At 38.0% G+C, this 16,676-nt stretch overlaps 1 long non-coding RNA gene across 1 annotated transcript; it reads left to right on the forward strand.

Annotated features, from left to right (window-relative positions):
• Positions 1-1,527: 1,527 nt before the first annotated feature.
• On the forward strand, positions 1,528-13,464 carry LOC129524408 (uncharacterized). The gene is made up of 3 exons (XR_008668158.2): positions 1,528-1,857; positions 6,573-6,907; positions 9,755-13,464. It is a non-coding gene; the product is annotated as an uncharacterized lncRNA (long non-coding RNA).
• The last annotated feature ends 3,212 nt before the right edge of the window (positions 13,465-16,676 follow it).

Genomic DNA, 16,676 nt, shown 5'->3' on the forward strand with positions numbered 1-16,676 from the left:
TAAAAAGCAACAAGCTATTGATATATAGATGAATCTCAAAGACATATTGCAAAGGGAAATAAATCAGACTCAGTGACTAAATACGTATGTTACATACTGTCATTACATTTAAATGACAGTGTTTTTTGGGGGTTGGGGTTCAAAGGCGTATGGTGTGAGGATCTGCAGTAATAGATGCAGCATGATGTAATTTCTTGGGGTGATTGAACTGTTCTGTATCCTTATTGGAGTTGTGTTTATACAAATTTATAAATATTTTATAATTCATACAACTGTACCACAAAATGTCAATTATACCATGTGTAAATTTGGTGAGTAATGACAAATCTAATTTAAATAGGTGTAAAAGAAAGCAGAAAATGGAGAGTTGGGGAGTTGAGTTGTACAGGTGGAGGAGAGAGTAGATTCGTATACTTCCTGGGGGTATGCATAAGACATACTCATAGAGATCTATAGCAATATATTAAGTAAATGAATCTGCAGCTTCTGGGATGATTCTGATCTATCTAAACAGATCTGTGAGTAATGGAATAAAAGTGGTCAGAGTATGAATGGTGTCTCCCTGGAAGAGTGTGTAGAGTTAGAAGAAAATGTGTTCAAACAGAAATACCAATATTTAAGAATTGTGCAGGGGTTGTGTATATCAGAAACATATAATCAAGCAAGCAAGATAATAAGGCAGAACGCAGTATAAAAGGCAGTAGAATGTTTCAAGATGATAAGTCTGCATCAAATGCAGCAAGTTGAAGAATAATCTGCCCATTGATATTTGTGATTAGCACTGAAATTTCAATATCATGACAACTTACAGTAATTTCTATCAAGGGGTAGAATGAAGGTTTGATCATTCTATAAAGTCTCAAGGTGTCTCAAATCTAGCCAGGGTGCCGAAGCAGCATATTGGAATATTAGGGAGAATGGAAGAACACAAAGCATGCATTTTTTGTATCCTCTCACATTTTTCTGTTATACTTTACCTTTCAGCCAATAAAGATACAATTTTGCAGTACTATAGAAACACAGTTCAGTTAGCTTCCCAAAGAGGTTTTAGGTTTAAGCCAAGATAGAGAAATTTCATAAATTTATAAGTGGTACATAGAACCTTTACTTAGAGGAAATTCCTTGATTTACAAAATGTTCTTCCAGTAGGATGAAGTTAATATTTTATTGAACTTCTACTGTGTGGCTGCCCCTTATTTATAGACATCATTAATTTACTCATCCAATCATTTATTCAATAATCATTCAATAACCATGCACTGAGCTCCTAATAGGAGCTGAAGAAGCAATGAGGAACGAGAGCATAATAGATTTTAAATTAAAGCTATTTTGTTTTGCAGTCAAAATAGGCTATTTATGACCCATAAGGTGGTTAGTACTAGCATAGTCACTTCTGTACATTCGACTCCTCAGGAAACCGATGCTGTCATTCTCATACTTAAAGTGTAAGAAGAAATACTGTAGAAAAACATGGTTTAGCAGAGGGAGAGTTTGGTCAGAGAAAGTCATAACAAAGACCTCAGCTGATTCCACAGGGAGCTTTGAAGCTGGATGTCCCTTAAGAACGACTCTGTGTTGAGGCAAAGAAACCAGGCTTGGGTACCCCTGCATGACCCAGTCATTTAAGTTGGGTAGCAGCTTCGCCCCTAGAAGGGGCCATGACTTGGGCAAGGCAACTCTCTTTGGCTCCAGGCAATTTTTCAGGAGGGGTTTAGCTAAGATTCAGTGTCTTTCAATGCTCTGAGCAGGTGAGATAAGGAGTATTTCAATTCTGAATCAAGAGGACAAGTGTTATAGTAACCACCTGTTGTCTTCAGTGTTTCTGAGTGCCTTGCACACATAGGTACTTAAATACTGGTAAGTACGTAATCTCTGCAACAAAATGTCACCGTTGAGAAGGAGAGAGAGAAAGAGAAACAGAGAAAGAGAGAGAGAGAAAGAAGTTTTGTGCAAAATGCTGTAGTGAATGTATGAGCAAATCACTATCTTATGTAATCCTCATGTATCCTTAAGGGATAGAGTTGCAACATTTAGCAAATTAAAATTCAAGACACCCAGTTAAAATTTGAATTTCAGATAAGCAATGAATACTTTTTAGTGTAAATGTTTAATGCAGTATTTGGACTGTATGTGTATGTGTGTACTTACTATGTATATATTATATATGTGTAATACACAGACATATGCCATATTTTATGGATACTACTTATACTAAAATATTATTCATTGTTTACCTGAAATTGAAATTTAATTTAGCATTCTGTATTTTTCTGGCAAATCTGGGATAGATGACTGAGGTTCTCAGTATTGAACAAAAATTTTTAAAAAGTAGTGATACTAAAAGGTACCAATGCAAGGAATTAAACTAGCCCTGTTTAACCATTGTGATTACTATTAGTCTGTGATCTTTAGTTTCATTTGCATATTTTTGTGTTTTCTCAATTTCAGCGAGCTAGAAGCCTTTTAATATTTTCCCCAGGTTCTGCCAATGGGACGAATTGATGGGAAGATAGAAGGCAGAGAGAGGAGGTTATTTCTCCCAGCTTCTGGTTGTGCCTTTGCTATCACTAGCAACAGCTAGAGGCAGCTCCAGGCTCTTTGCAGCAACTTTGGCATCAGCCGCAGCATCACTGTTAGTGATTTCAGCAGCAATAGCACCCCTGTGGGTTCCTGGGACCCCGTTCAGCAGGAGTGTTTTGGTACCAGCAGCAGGAACAGCAGCAGAAGTACCACTGGCAGATTGGCTGTAAGCGTGGGTTCATAGACTCCAGCAATAGATATTCAGGAACGGGACTTTGGGATTGGTTATTTGACCAGATCGGGGAGCCTAGAGTTACTTTGAAATGCAGTAAGCAGCAAGAATGGAGGTAAAAGATGACGCTTGCTTTAAATTAGAAGAAAATGAGTCACAACAAAAGCTCTGTGACCGCCTCTGGCGGAGATGTTTATACAAGGCACGCCATTACTGATGTCTCCTGGGAATGCACCAGGGAACAGCAAACGACGGCATTAGCAGTCACTTCTGTCTTTCTTAGGTTCCAGTGCAGGTCCGTTTTTACAACAAGTTTGAGTTATATCCCAGGACTTGTTTCATCTCTCACATTTTATTCATCCTTGAACTGTATTTACTCCAACAGCAGTCACTCCCGGGGCAGCACCTGTCTCCGTGGTTCTAAAATCCGTGAATGCTGCCTGCACAGGCCCACTCGATTACCTGGGCACCAGTTCTACTCCTCACATATTGGTTCCTTTCAAATTTTCTCTAATCTCTTTGGAATCGTGTATCTCTGGAGTTGAGAAGTCTCAGATGAGAAATAATAACTTTACCTAACCTCAGGTCAGGAATTCTGAGTTTGCAAATCTTGACTACGCTGTAAGCTGTTTTGAGTAGAATATGAGAACCTTGAGATTCCCACTTATAGATAAATCATGAAAAACCTGATATAATTTCATTAATTCTCCATGAGTATTCAGTGAAATAGAATAACTAATAGTTGTGTAGCTTAATTCTTGGAAAATAATATAGTCTCAATAATATAATTTGAGTAATTTTTGAGTAAAAGTCCCGTCTTAGATGACCTGATGCTAAAAGACAATATTAGCAACATCATCAGTGAGTATGAGAATTTAATAAGACAATAAATATAAAAATGCTCTTGAAATTATTTAATTGCAATGATTATTAGTCTTTATTATTGATTTGTTCACATGACAATTTTTTTAGATGACTACTGATTTTGTCACTTTCTATTAAGGTAATATTAACACGTATCCACTTAATTGTTTTAAATATATGATTTTTCCAGTTCCATTTCTGAATTAAGAAAGAAGAATAGAGAACCAGAGGGATTAAAGAAATAGTAAAGACATTTGAGGATTTCAGTCTTTCATTTATTGAGTACCTACTATGTGCCAGACACCCTGCTATATTCCAGGGATACAAAAATCTATACCATGCTGTAAATATCTTATTCTCCAGCAATAATAGCAATAGGTACAACTAATGTTTAAAGAGCACTTGTTCTGTGCCAACCCTGATTCTAAATGTTTCACATGATTTATATGATTTAATCCTCACATAATCACTCTACAATGTAGCTACCATTTTTTTTTCTGTACATAAAGACATGGAAACTTTTCAAATTTAAGTAAAAAGTCTGAGACTATATGATATGGTAGAGTCAGATTCTAGCAGAATGAGGAGAGGAGTAATGTGACCAAATTATAAAGGCCAACGTGCTATGGAGGTAGCACTAATGACCGTGTAGACCAATCTAATCTTCCATTCCAAGTGCTTTTTCTTCCTGACCGATCAGCAGCATTTGACAGTACTGTCTCATCCCTTGAAAAAGTCTCTCCTGCAGTCTTCCAGGATAAGGAATTGTTCTAATTTACCTCCTGCACCACTGGCTGTTCCTTCTAATTCCCCTCTCCTGCTTGGACCTCATCTTCCTGATCTGTTAATGTTGGAGCACCCAAACACTCAGTTTTTGGTCTCTTTTGCACTTCAGTTTCCTTCCTTCAATTTTGTAGTTTGTATTCACAACTTAAAATACCATTATTATTGACTCAAATTCTTCTCTCCATACTAGACTCTTATTCCAAAATGCATCCTCATATAGCCTACTGACTATCTCCAGTTGGACATTAATCTGTCAACTCTTAGTATGTCCAAAAACAAGCCCTGGATATTTTGGTTCCAGCCTGCCCTTCCTTCCTGCACTCCGCTTTTTTATTTAATATAAACTGTATCCTGCTGCATGCTCAGGATAAACCCTTGGAGCCTTCCTTGATTCCACTTTGTGTCATTGCCTTCACCTAATCTGTTAGCAAACTGGATTGAGTATATTTCAAAAATATTTAGAATTTGACCAATCCTTTCATTGCAAACACCCTGATCTAAACCATCATCATCTCTCAAATAATCTGATTGGAGATTGCTCAGGTTTGGAATCTTAATTCAGTAGCAATCTGCCCTGTATCCGCTTTGGACTGTACTCAACACTTCAGCCAGATTAAGGAAGCCTGATCCTGTAAGTTTTTCTTATAAATAGAAAAGTACATACATAAATACACAAATAACTCTTTACACAGTAAGAATCAAAATTCTGTTGATAATGAAGGAGGCTATGTATGTGTGAGACAGGGTGTATATCAGAAATTTCTGTACCTTTCTCTCAATTGTACTGTGAACTTAAAACTATTCTGCGAATATAGTCTATCCAAGAAAAAAATAAAAGGGCCCAAATATTTGCAAAGGTCTGTCATGCCTCTCACAGTCTATCATCACTCACTCTTTCCCTCACTCTAATTCAGCAATGCTGCCTTCTTGCTCTTCTGCAAAGAAATTCACTGTGATCCCACACCTGGGTTTTTGCAATTCTTTCCCACTTCCTGGAAATGTTTTATCCATATACCCACACAGTTCAATCAATCCTAGGTCTTTGTTCAAATTATTATTTTAACTGTCACTCTTACGCACTTCCATATTTTAAACTGCAACCCAGACCCAGCATTTCTCATTATCCTTCCCTATTTTATTTTTTATATATTTGTTTTTTGTAGAGATGGAGTCTCACTTTATTGCCCAGGCTGGCCTCAAACTCCTGGCCTCAAGCAATCCCCCTCTCTCAGCCTCCTAAAGTACTGGGATTACAGGCATAAGCCACAATACTAGGCCGTGTTTTGTTTTTTCTGCATGCACTTTTCACCATCTAATATACTACATATGCTATTTATTACTGTTTTTATTTTCTCTTTTTCCTCAGAAAATTATAAACACCTTTAGGGTTGTTATTTTTCTATATTTTTTCATTGTCTCACTCTCAGTGACTGGAAAAATATTAGGGAAATAGTACATGTTTGATAAATATTTATTAATGTAGTCATAAAGAGATGGACAATTTATTAATGACAAGTACATCTTGTGGCTTGGGAAAATCAGGGTAAAATTTTACAGAAGAAATGTAGGGTAAAAAGTGAAAAGGCATTTCTCTCTCTCTCTTTTTTTTTTTTTTTCTGCGATAAAGTCTCGCTCTGTTGCCCAGACTGGAGTACAATGGCGTGATCTCAGCTCACTGCAACCTTCGCCTCTTGGGTTCAAGTGATTCTCCTGCCTCAGCCTCCTGAGTAGCTGGGATTACAGGTGCCTGCCACCATGCCCAGCTAATTATTTTATTTTATTTTTTTTTAGTAGAGACGGGGTTTCACCAGGTTGGCCAGGCTGGTCTCAAACTCCTGACCTCAGGTGATCCACCCTCCTCGGCCTCCCAAAGTGCTGGGATTACAGGCGTGAACCACCATGCCTGACCTCACAAAAACTAGGGTAGGAGCAAAGGTATGAGCCCATGCATGGATTTGTGTACAGATGAAATGTAGTTTTTCATCAGAAAAAATTAAAAAGAATGGAAATTAGCAAACAAGATAGGATGCATCAAATGTTGACTTTTAAAATGTGCGTTTCCTGCAAGTAATCATACTCCAACACCTGACAGATCTGAAACTAAGAAATTTCCAAAATATTGCTTCTCCAATGGTGAATATACAATGTGTTTCATTCCACTTCCTTACAGGGTTAAGCAATTGACTATCAATCAATAATCTTTTATGAAAGAAGAGATGGTGCAGCACACGCATGCCCAATATTAAGAGAGAGAAGACATTTATTGAGGCAAGCAGCTGGAGTGGACCTGCCCCCATCACCAGGCCAGCTTCCCACCTGCACGTGCAGCTCTTTCTTCTTTTGCAGGAGGCTTGCTCTGCTCATTAGACATGCAACAAAGAGCTGGCCTGTGGAGCACACATCCATATTCATAACTCAAGTCAGCTGGAAAGTTGTACATTTTTCTTTCTGGGAAATCATGGCGACAAAGACTGAAGACCCAGGCAGCACAAACGTGAATGATGGGTGAGTCCTTAATTCAACCTTCTCCTACCCTGACTGCAATCTCTGGTGGACTTTCTAGCAAGGAAATGGGACTGGGTCACTGCCCTGCTTAAAAACCTTTCAAAGGCCTCATCTTTTATAAAGTATAAATTTCTTTTATCTTATTATGTAAGGAACTGAGTTATCTTGCTCCTGTTTAATTCTGATTCTTTTTCTTTATATTTTCTTAGATGCATTTTGAACAAATGTGGTATAATTTACATACAACAAATTGCACATGTATTAACTGTACATTTTCATCTATGTATGTACTCATGAGAGCACCAGTACAATCAAAATAATAAATATTCCTCTATCACTCCTGAAATCGTATACCTGCCCCTTTGTTAATATTTCCCTCCTGTCCATGTGAAGCCAAAGGTCAGCCTTCTTTTGCTGTGGATTAGTTTATATTCTCTATAATTTATAGAGATAAAATATTACAGTGTGTAATGAGAAGGAGTGGTCTGGCCTCTTTAACTCAGCATATTTAATTTGAGATTTTGTTGTTTGTATCAAGAGATCATTCTTTTATATTACTGACCCATATTCCACTGTATGAGTATATGATAGTTTAATTTAATGGCAGACATTGCTAATTTTATCTTATTAGGGGCTAGATATTTACACATTTATATAAATATCATTGAACTCTGTTTGGCATGTCATTAACTTATTTATAAACAGTGTGATCTTTTTCGGCCATTCTTCTAATATGTGGAAGTTGGTAACAGGCATATGTTTAGTCTAGGACTAATTATATCTCACTATGGAGACAAGAATTCCTTGAATATTCCCTGCAATGTCTCATAATTTATGAGGATTTCTAGTGCGGCTTGTGAAACCAACCACTATTTCTGGCTATGAGAGTTCCAAGCCTTTTTCTGACTAATTAATTTAGATGATACTTTCCCCAGACTCATGCTGTTTCCTCAGACACGTGCCCTAATCAATAGTCTGCTGAATCCCCAAGGGAGGCTCTCTGCAGTCTCTAGATTTCTGTCTCTGCAGCTCTTTTCTCTCTCATGCTCTGTCCTGTGAACTCTAACTGCCTTGATCTTCTCTGAGTTTCAGGTCGGTCTCAGCTCTGGGAGTTTGTTGTGCTCTGCCTGAAATTCCCCTTCTCTGTGCTACGGCCTTGAAACTATGTGTAGTAAACTGGGTCAATAATCTGCTCACCTTGTTTGTTCTTCATTTCCATGGTCATTCTCCTTTTATTGCCTGATATACAGTGTCTTGAAAATAGCCTTACATAAACTTTATTTGATTTGTAAATTGTTTTAGCTGAGAGGGTATTAACTGTTCCTTGTTATTTTACATTGTCAGGAAATAAAGTCTCTTTTTATTATTAAAAGATATTTTCACTAGGAATAAAATTCTGGTTTGGCAGTACACTGCGTTCCCAACACCCCAATACACACACAGTTTGTTTTTCCTCTTACACATTTTAAAGATTTATTCCACTCTCCTCTGGTTTGTGTAATATCTGAAGAGAAGTCAGCTGTAATTCTATTATTTATTCTTTTGGATATAATGTGTCTTTTTGTTTCCCTGATTGACTTCAAATTTTTTTTTGTCTTTTGTTCCCAGTAATGTGCATGTAATACTCTAAGTGTTATGCAGCAGGGGTCCCCAACTTCCGGGCTGTGGACCAGTATCCACCTGTGGCCTGTTAGGAAGTGGGTCACACAGCAGGAGGTGCCTGCTGTCAGATCAGCAGCGGTGGCAGTAGATTCTCACAGGAGCGCGAACCCTATTGTGAACTGCACACTTGAGGGATCTGGGTTGCATGCTTCTTATGAGAATCTAACTAATGCCTGATGATCTGAGATGGAACTGATTCATCCTGAAACCATCCCCCCTTTCTCCCACGGAGTCTGTGGAAAAATTGTCTTCTGCAAAACCAATCCCTAGTGCCAAAAATGTTGGGGACCTGTTACACATTATATTTCTCAATTACTATTTTTTTCAAATATTTCTTCTGACTTTCCTCTCTTTTCTCCTTTTGAAATTCCAATTATATCCTTAACACACTGAGAGAGATTGAGGAGGTCCCCATCTCTTAGATTATATTGTATGTTTTGTTGTTTTCTGGTATCCCAGCTACCCATCTTTTCATGCCTTGGGTTTCAGTTAGGACAAGTTCTTTTCATCCATTTTCAATTTTGCTGATTCTTTCTGTAGCTGATTGAATTGACTGATGAAGTCCATCAAAAGTATTTTTCACCTTTGTTATTGTGCTTTTCATTCCTAGAATTTTCAGGGTTTTTGTTTTTTTTTCTTTTTTTCTGAGACAGAGTCTTGCCCTGTAACCCAGGCTGGAGTGCAATGGCATGATCATGGCTCACTGCAATCTCTGCCTCCCAGGCTCAAGCAATCCTCCCACCTCAGCCTCCCAAGTAGCTGCTACTACAGGCACACACAACCACACCCATCTATTTTTTTTTTTTTTTTTTCGTAAAGATAGGGTTTCTCCATGTTACCCAGGTTGGTCTTGAACTCCTGGGCTCAAGTGATCTGCCCTCCTTGGCCTCTCAAAGTGGGATTATGGGTAAGAGCCACTGTACCCAATCTTGCATTTTCCTTCTTTTTTTTCCTCACAGTTTTTATTACTCTGCTGAAGTTTCCAGTCTAATTTTGAACAGTATCCACCTTCTCCACAACAACCTTTACCATATTAATTATACTTATTTTAAATTACATTTTTGCTATTTCAACACTTAGGTCAGTTTGTTATGTGGATAGCTTTTAATATGTTTATCTGTGCAATTTTGTGTTTATTTTGTTTTTACAATGTCATCATTTTTCACTGTTGTTGTTGAAATCTAGATCTCTCAGAAGAACAACAAAGACTGAAGTGAGTATATTTTATGCTTGGAAATGAGCAAATCATTCCTTTTGACAAGCCATTAATGTTGGGGGTGAGTATCTGTCTATCAGGAATTGAGCTAGATTTGAGATTTTTTTCTTGTTATTGTTACTCTTGGTACTCCAGAAGCTTTAAATACTTTTAATATTCCCTGTTATAACAGCTGCTCTGCCGAAGAGTTTTTGTCCACATCTGCTCAACTCTTGCTTTATGCTTTCCATTTGCTCAATGTCTCAGAGATTATCTTAACTCTGTTTCTTGTCTTTCAACAGCAAAAAGCTATTACTGGCTACTTGATATTGGTTAGCCTGTTGTTGGAGGATGAAGTCTGTTCTTGTAATCTGATTAAGCCTCAGTTTTAGGCAGACACTAATCTCAAACTCCCTGGAGAAAAGCCTTCTAAGTAATCCTGCCCCATCTTCGCCTGGAGTGCTAAGCTAAGCATGAATTCCTAATCATCCTCTAAGATTAGACAACTTTTTTTTTTTCTCCAATTGAAGTGGGTTTTCACTCAGACCCACTCAGTGGGTGACAGTGTTTGCAGCATTTTCCCCAGATCTTTAAGGTTGTGTTTCATAAGAGAAAGAGCCACTCTTGGATTTGTGACTTTCCCACAGTGGCTGCGATTTCCCCCCGCTGGACCTGAACTGCCAGGAATGATTGCTCAAGACTTTTGTCAGTCTTTATTGTGAGGACAATACCTGGTGAGGTCCGTGAAGAAGAGTCTGTTGAAGCATTTAAATTTCTCTTGTCTCAGCCCCTAGAGGTTTTATAGTCTCTTTTTTGCTGACACTATGCCATTATCACTTGTTATACATTTTATCTGAATTCTTCTTATGGGTGTCTGGTGGTCCTTGCCCAGGTAAGCAGGTGCTTATGCACCGTTTCTACTGGGTGGTGACTGACTTGTCTTAGATTTTCTGTTCAAGAAAACGTAGAAATTTTCATATGATGCGGAATAGGTTCTGGGATCGAAGTGATGAAATTTTAATTTTCTATCTTCTAAATAGAAGGTGGAAATTACACTTTTACTTTTAGAAACAGGTATGATTTGTTTTTTTGAATTGATATGTGTAGAGCACTAATATTTACTGTATTATATGATTTGGCTGAAATCTACAGTCTTATGAGTTGTTTTCTATTTTACTCCTTTTTAAGATTTTTTAAATTTTCTCTTCTTGTTTTACTTCTCCTTTTTATTGAGATGACGTTCATATAATATAAAATTAACCATCGTTTGAAGTAGATAACTCCGTGACATTTAGTCCACTCACGATACTATGCAACCACTACTTTTATCTGGCTCTAAAAGCATTTTTGGGGTTTCAAAAGGAAACCCTATACCCTTTAAGCCATGGCCCTTCATTCCTCAAACCTCCTACTTTGCCCAAAGTAACCACCAGTGTACGTTCTGGCTGTATGTACTTTTGTATTTTGAACATCTCATACAAACAGCATCATGCAAGGTGCAGCCTATTGTGTCTGGCTTCTCTTGCTCAGAATGTTCTGGAGGTTCATCCATGTCACAGTGTACATCTATACTTTATTACTTTTTATGACTGAGTAATATTCTATTTTATGTGTATATCATGATTTGTTTATCTGTTCATTCATTAATGAAAATTTCAACTGTTTTCACCTTTGGGTTATTATAAATTGTGCCGCTATAAACATTCATATACGTGTACTTGTTTGTTAGCAGTTTCCGGTGCTACTGAGCTTGTACCAAAGATTTTCCTTGCATGATCATACACCAATTCTATCTCACTTTTCGAGGAACCTGCAAACTGCTGTCCACAGTGCCTAAACCATTTTACATCTCTACCAGCAATATATAAGTGTTCCAACTAATCCACATGCTTGCAAACTCTTGAAATTCTTTCTCTCTCTCTTAGAGGTTGTAAGGTTCTAACTCATTATGGTTTTGATTTGCATTTCCCAATGACTGATTTTGAGTGTCTTTTCATGCATTCGTTAACCATTTGTATTCTTCTGTAGACAAATGTGTATTCAACTCTTTTACCTGCCCCCTGCCCCTTTTAAAATGGGGTAGTTTGTTTTATGTTGTTAGTTGTAATAATTCTTTATATATTCTGACCACTAGACCCCTGTCAGATATATAATTTGGTAATATTATTTCCCATTGTGTAGGCTATCTTTTTATTTTCTTGATAATGTATTTCTATATATATTTATATGTTTTCATATATATTTATATATTTCATCTGTATTATATATAAATAAATACATGTATTTATTGATTTGTATTTATTGATTTCTTTTTAATAAAGCCCCATTTATCCATTTTTTGTTTTTTGTGCTCACAGTGTGATATCTAAGAATCCACTGACAGATCTGAAGTCATAAAGACCTACCTCTAAGTTTTTTTCTCAAAGTTTGATGGTTTCAGCTCTTATATTTAGATTTTTGACACATTTCAGTATTTTCAAAAGCAGACATTTATAAAAAAACATTAATTGAAAGGCTAAATTATCCATATTACTAAGGCCAGAAAGAATACCTAAGACAAATAACAACTATGAGAGACACCACCATAAAAGACACATAACAAAGAGGGCATAACGCTCCTCTTTGTTCACTATGGACTTGAATATTTCATGAAATGGATTACATTTTAAAAAGGAAAAGAAAAGCCCTAGGTTGTTCGGTCATGCTAAGCTTTACTTCATAGCACCCATCCACAAACGGGGGGGGAAGTTACAATGGAAATTATTTCGTTTCAAGCATAATGGTTGCTGGTAGATATTTCCCTGAGTTTTTCATTTCTTCATTCGCCACATATGTACAGAGCACCAACTCTACACCACGCCTGAGTTAAGACCTCATGGATGAGTGCCGCTGCTTGGCCTCTGCCACCTCAGGATCCAATTATTCCTATTGTATTTAAATATTGTAGTTGAGTGGCTGCAGTTCCCACTGTTGGATCTGACATACAGAGAAGGACAATTACAGAGCTCTTCAAAGATACAGGTTCTGCCCTCACAAATCTATTTCACAAGGCATTGGTCAAGGGTATAGCTTCTGGACCCTCCCAGCTGGGATGAGTAGGTTTAAAGTGACTAAATGACTCCATCATCCCAATCTAAGCCTTTGGATCCCTTTCTCTACATTACACCAAGAGAGATTAGGCATTTCCAGCTCACTCACAGTGGTCCATCTTTTAATCCATGTTTCAGCTAACCAAGCAAATAAAGTGTGAAAACTCTGGGCTGCAATATTAAATCTGAGTCCCTACTTAGTGGGCCCAAATCAATAAATTCAGCCTGATCCAACTCTATGTTCCTTCCACCATTATCCCATACCCTACTATCCATTCCCATCCCTGTTCTCCAGATTTCTGTTTATATAAATTAGAAAACTCAAGCAGTTCTTTTTAAGTGTAGTATGCCTCCTCGTGGTCATATTCTCAACCTCACCTCTAGGGGCCTGCCAGGACTTTAGTCTAGTTATAGATCTAAAAGCAAACAGGGGTGTTGGGGGTGGCTCCTGGGGAGAATCAACATTATCTCACCTGGTAACTGTCTCAGGGGAGGCCATCACTGTTGCCTCAGGCAGTATAGGGTTTGTCTCCTCAGACAAAGGTGGAAAGGCTAATGGCAGCACGGGTTAGGGAGGAAATGTTGCCACTACAGGAGATGGGGAAGCTGTTTCTTCTGGCAAAAAAATTTCATCAGAGTTTACAAACTTAGTGTGCCCAGCTTCATCAGGGTCTTCCTGAGCTGACGTTGATTCCAGGAGACCCAAAACGTCATAGTGATCATCCAGTTAAAGTAGGGGCTTATGGAGGTTAGGTAATTAATGGAGTTTTAGCTCAGTTCCAACTTACAGTGGGTCCAGTGGGTAACCGGTCTTCCCACATGTCCCGATATCAAGTTGCAGGTCTCATTCTTTTCCAATCAATGCCCTCATTTTAACAGTAGTCACCTGGTGAGGCTGTGCATGCACCTTCCATTGCAGATCAGCTACTCACATGGTAAGAGCTTGTGTCTGTATTTCCACAATTTCAGCTCTTTCTTTGCAGGAGATAAGACTCTCACTCAGGGCAACCTTAGCAGACTTGAGTCTTGGTATCTGCTTCTGATGTCGGGAGACAGAATCCCTGAGTTCATCATTTTCTTCCATCACTTTGCCCACTGAACTTAGGACCAATCAACTAGCTTCATTATTTTCCTTGGTTCTCTATGTATGGTCAGAGGTATTATGTACAGGGTCACCAAACCGCTTGCCTCTCACAAGTGATGAATCAGGAGTGTCAAATGCATTTATTTTCCATAGCTCTCTAAACAGTTCACTGCAAGGACTATCAGTGTTCTCCATAATATTAGAAGTAGTGTCCTTAGCATTTTGGGGTCTAATCATTTTAAGCAGCCAACTCCAGAAACCCCCAAACCAGTGAAAGAACTCCATCCTCAATTCTGTTCCTCTAGAACCACTCCTGGCACCAAAATCTGTATTAGTCAGGGTTCTCTAGAGGGACAGAACTAATAGGAGATATATACATATATGTGTATATACACATATATGTATACATCCTATTTTATATATATATATTATATATATATATCCTATTTTATATATATATATATCTCCTTTTATATATAGGAGAGAGAGAGAAGAGATTATTAAGTATTAAGTTTAAGTATTAAGAGGAGTTTATTAAGTATTATCTCACATGATCACAGGTCCCACAATAGGACTTCTGCAGGCTGAGGGGCAAGGACTGCCAGTTCCAAAAACTGAAGGACTTGGAGTTTGATGTTTGAAGGCAGGAAGCATCTAGCACTGCAGAATGATGTAGACTGGGAGGCTAGGCCAGTCTCTCTTTTCACATTTTCCTGCCTGCTTATACTGTAGCCACACTGATAGCAGATTAGATTGTGCCCACCCAGATTAAGGGTGGATCTGCCTTTCCCAGCCCACAAGTCAAATGTTAATCTCCTTTGTCAACACCCTCACAGACACACCCAGGATCCATACTTTGTATCCTTCAATTCAATCAAGTTGACACTCAGTATTAACCATCACAGGGCCTCTGCAGTATTTATATTTGACCAGGATTTCTCTTCTACTTCTTTGTCCAAATGATCAATCTCTGCTTCTGACCAGCTTCTCAGGGTATACAATTGCCTCTCAGCTGCTTCAGGTTCTCCACTGCGGTGCCCTCATCCATGTCCTATCCCTCATTAAAACGATCTTATTACATAGAAAAGAACTTAGTGGGACCTAGGAATAAAGTTCAGCAGAACGTGAGTGGAGATAAATTCAGGAGAAGCCCTCATTAAGGCTATTTTATTAACCTTACTGGCTACTCCAGCATGCATCCTTTACAGAAAAGAACTATATTGAAAGACTATTATATACTTGTTTCTGGGGTATATTATTTTTAGAAGAAAGAGGGCACAAAACTCAGTAAAAAATATTTAAAAACATCTAATATATCTCCAGAAATAGCATAAATAAAGATGACAAAAAGTCAAAAATAAATACTGTCACCAGCATACAATACACAGGTATTATATGCTTGTAGGCATGTGCATATTGAGTTAAGAAACAAAAACATCTTTCACTAAATATCAACCCCATCTTCTAACTATTTGACCTTGGAAAAAGAAACATCTCTCTTTTCTGAGCCTTGATATCCAATTAGAGTCAGTATTGCCCATTTTCCAGGCTGAGAGGAAGTTTTAATGACAGCATGTATGTGGAAACAATTTTTGTACTTGTTAGTTCCTCCCGGCTATTTCATATGCATCCTTTCTTTTTGTGTAAAATCATGACAGGGTGTAAGTTATTTAATTTTAAGTTGAATAAGGTAGTTTGTATATTATGAACAGTATACACAGTCTACCATTGTGCTGGACCACTCTGTGTTACTAAATCAAAATTCCTCTCTTTAATGACAAGATATTTTCACATCTCACTCTCACATTCACTCATGTTCCAAACCAGGCAAACAGCCACAGTTGCTGGGTAGAATGAAGGACTCCTGGACACAGCTAGAGTAGGGAGAAGAAGAGAGTGACTGCAGGCATTAATGAGCAATTGTTATCTCCCAGAAACTTTTCTAATAACTTTATATTAAATCTCCACAGAGACCTCATCAGACACTGTGTCAGTGACGTTCTAAAGGTAGTGAAGCTGGTGAGTGGTAGAGCCAGGCAGTATGGCATGTTACTACTCTACATACAGATCTGCTATTCACCAGCCCTGAGAGCTCTGTTTGCCTCCTGCATACACTCTCTAATTCATTTATGCATTCCCAAGGAGGGTTCCTATGTTTGGGAATTCATTTACAAATAAGATATGACCTCCTCTCTCAAATAGGTCACAATCCATTTGGAACAGGATACAATTTCCTTATCTGTAAAATGGGGAAAAATACTCTGCCAATCTTACAATGCTGTTGTGCGAGCTGAATTTACATATATGAACGCATTTCTAGATTTCAAATTACTCAACTAGCAGGAAGCATTACTGCTGTGGCTGAAATTCTTGGGCCAAACATTGAGATCTGTGCATTTGTCATGGGAAAGGAAAACAATGTCTTTGCCAAAAGCCCAAAGGAGCTCAGAGCTTCCAAAACAAAAGAGGAGGTAGAGTGTGTCAATCAGCTCTTCTCAGTATAGGAAGATGCCACACAGAATGCCAGTATTACATGGATTGGTAAACTCTGTGTGCTCTTTAATTACTTTGGCAATTAGTAGGCAAAACTAACATTAGAAGTCGTTCCATTTTTCCTCCTTTTTATATTTTTCACTTTTCTTTCTTGCATTTTAAGTGCACCCTGCTGTTTCCAGACACCCCTGAGAGAAATACAGTTTCACTATATCTCAGGACTACCACAGAGGTAGGAGGCCCTGC

Source organism: Gorilla gorilla, chromosome 7, assembly GCF_029281585.2.
Source record: "Gorilla gorilla gorilla isolate KB3781 chromosome 7, NHGRI_mGorGor1-v2.1_pri, whole genome shotgun sequence".
NCBI lineage: Eukaryota > Metazoa > Chordata > Mammalia > Primates > Hominidae > Gorilla > Gorilla gorilla.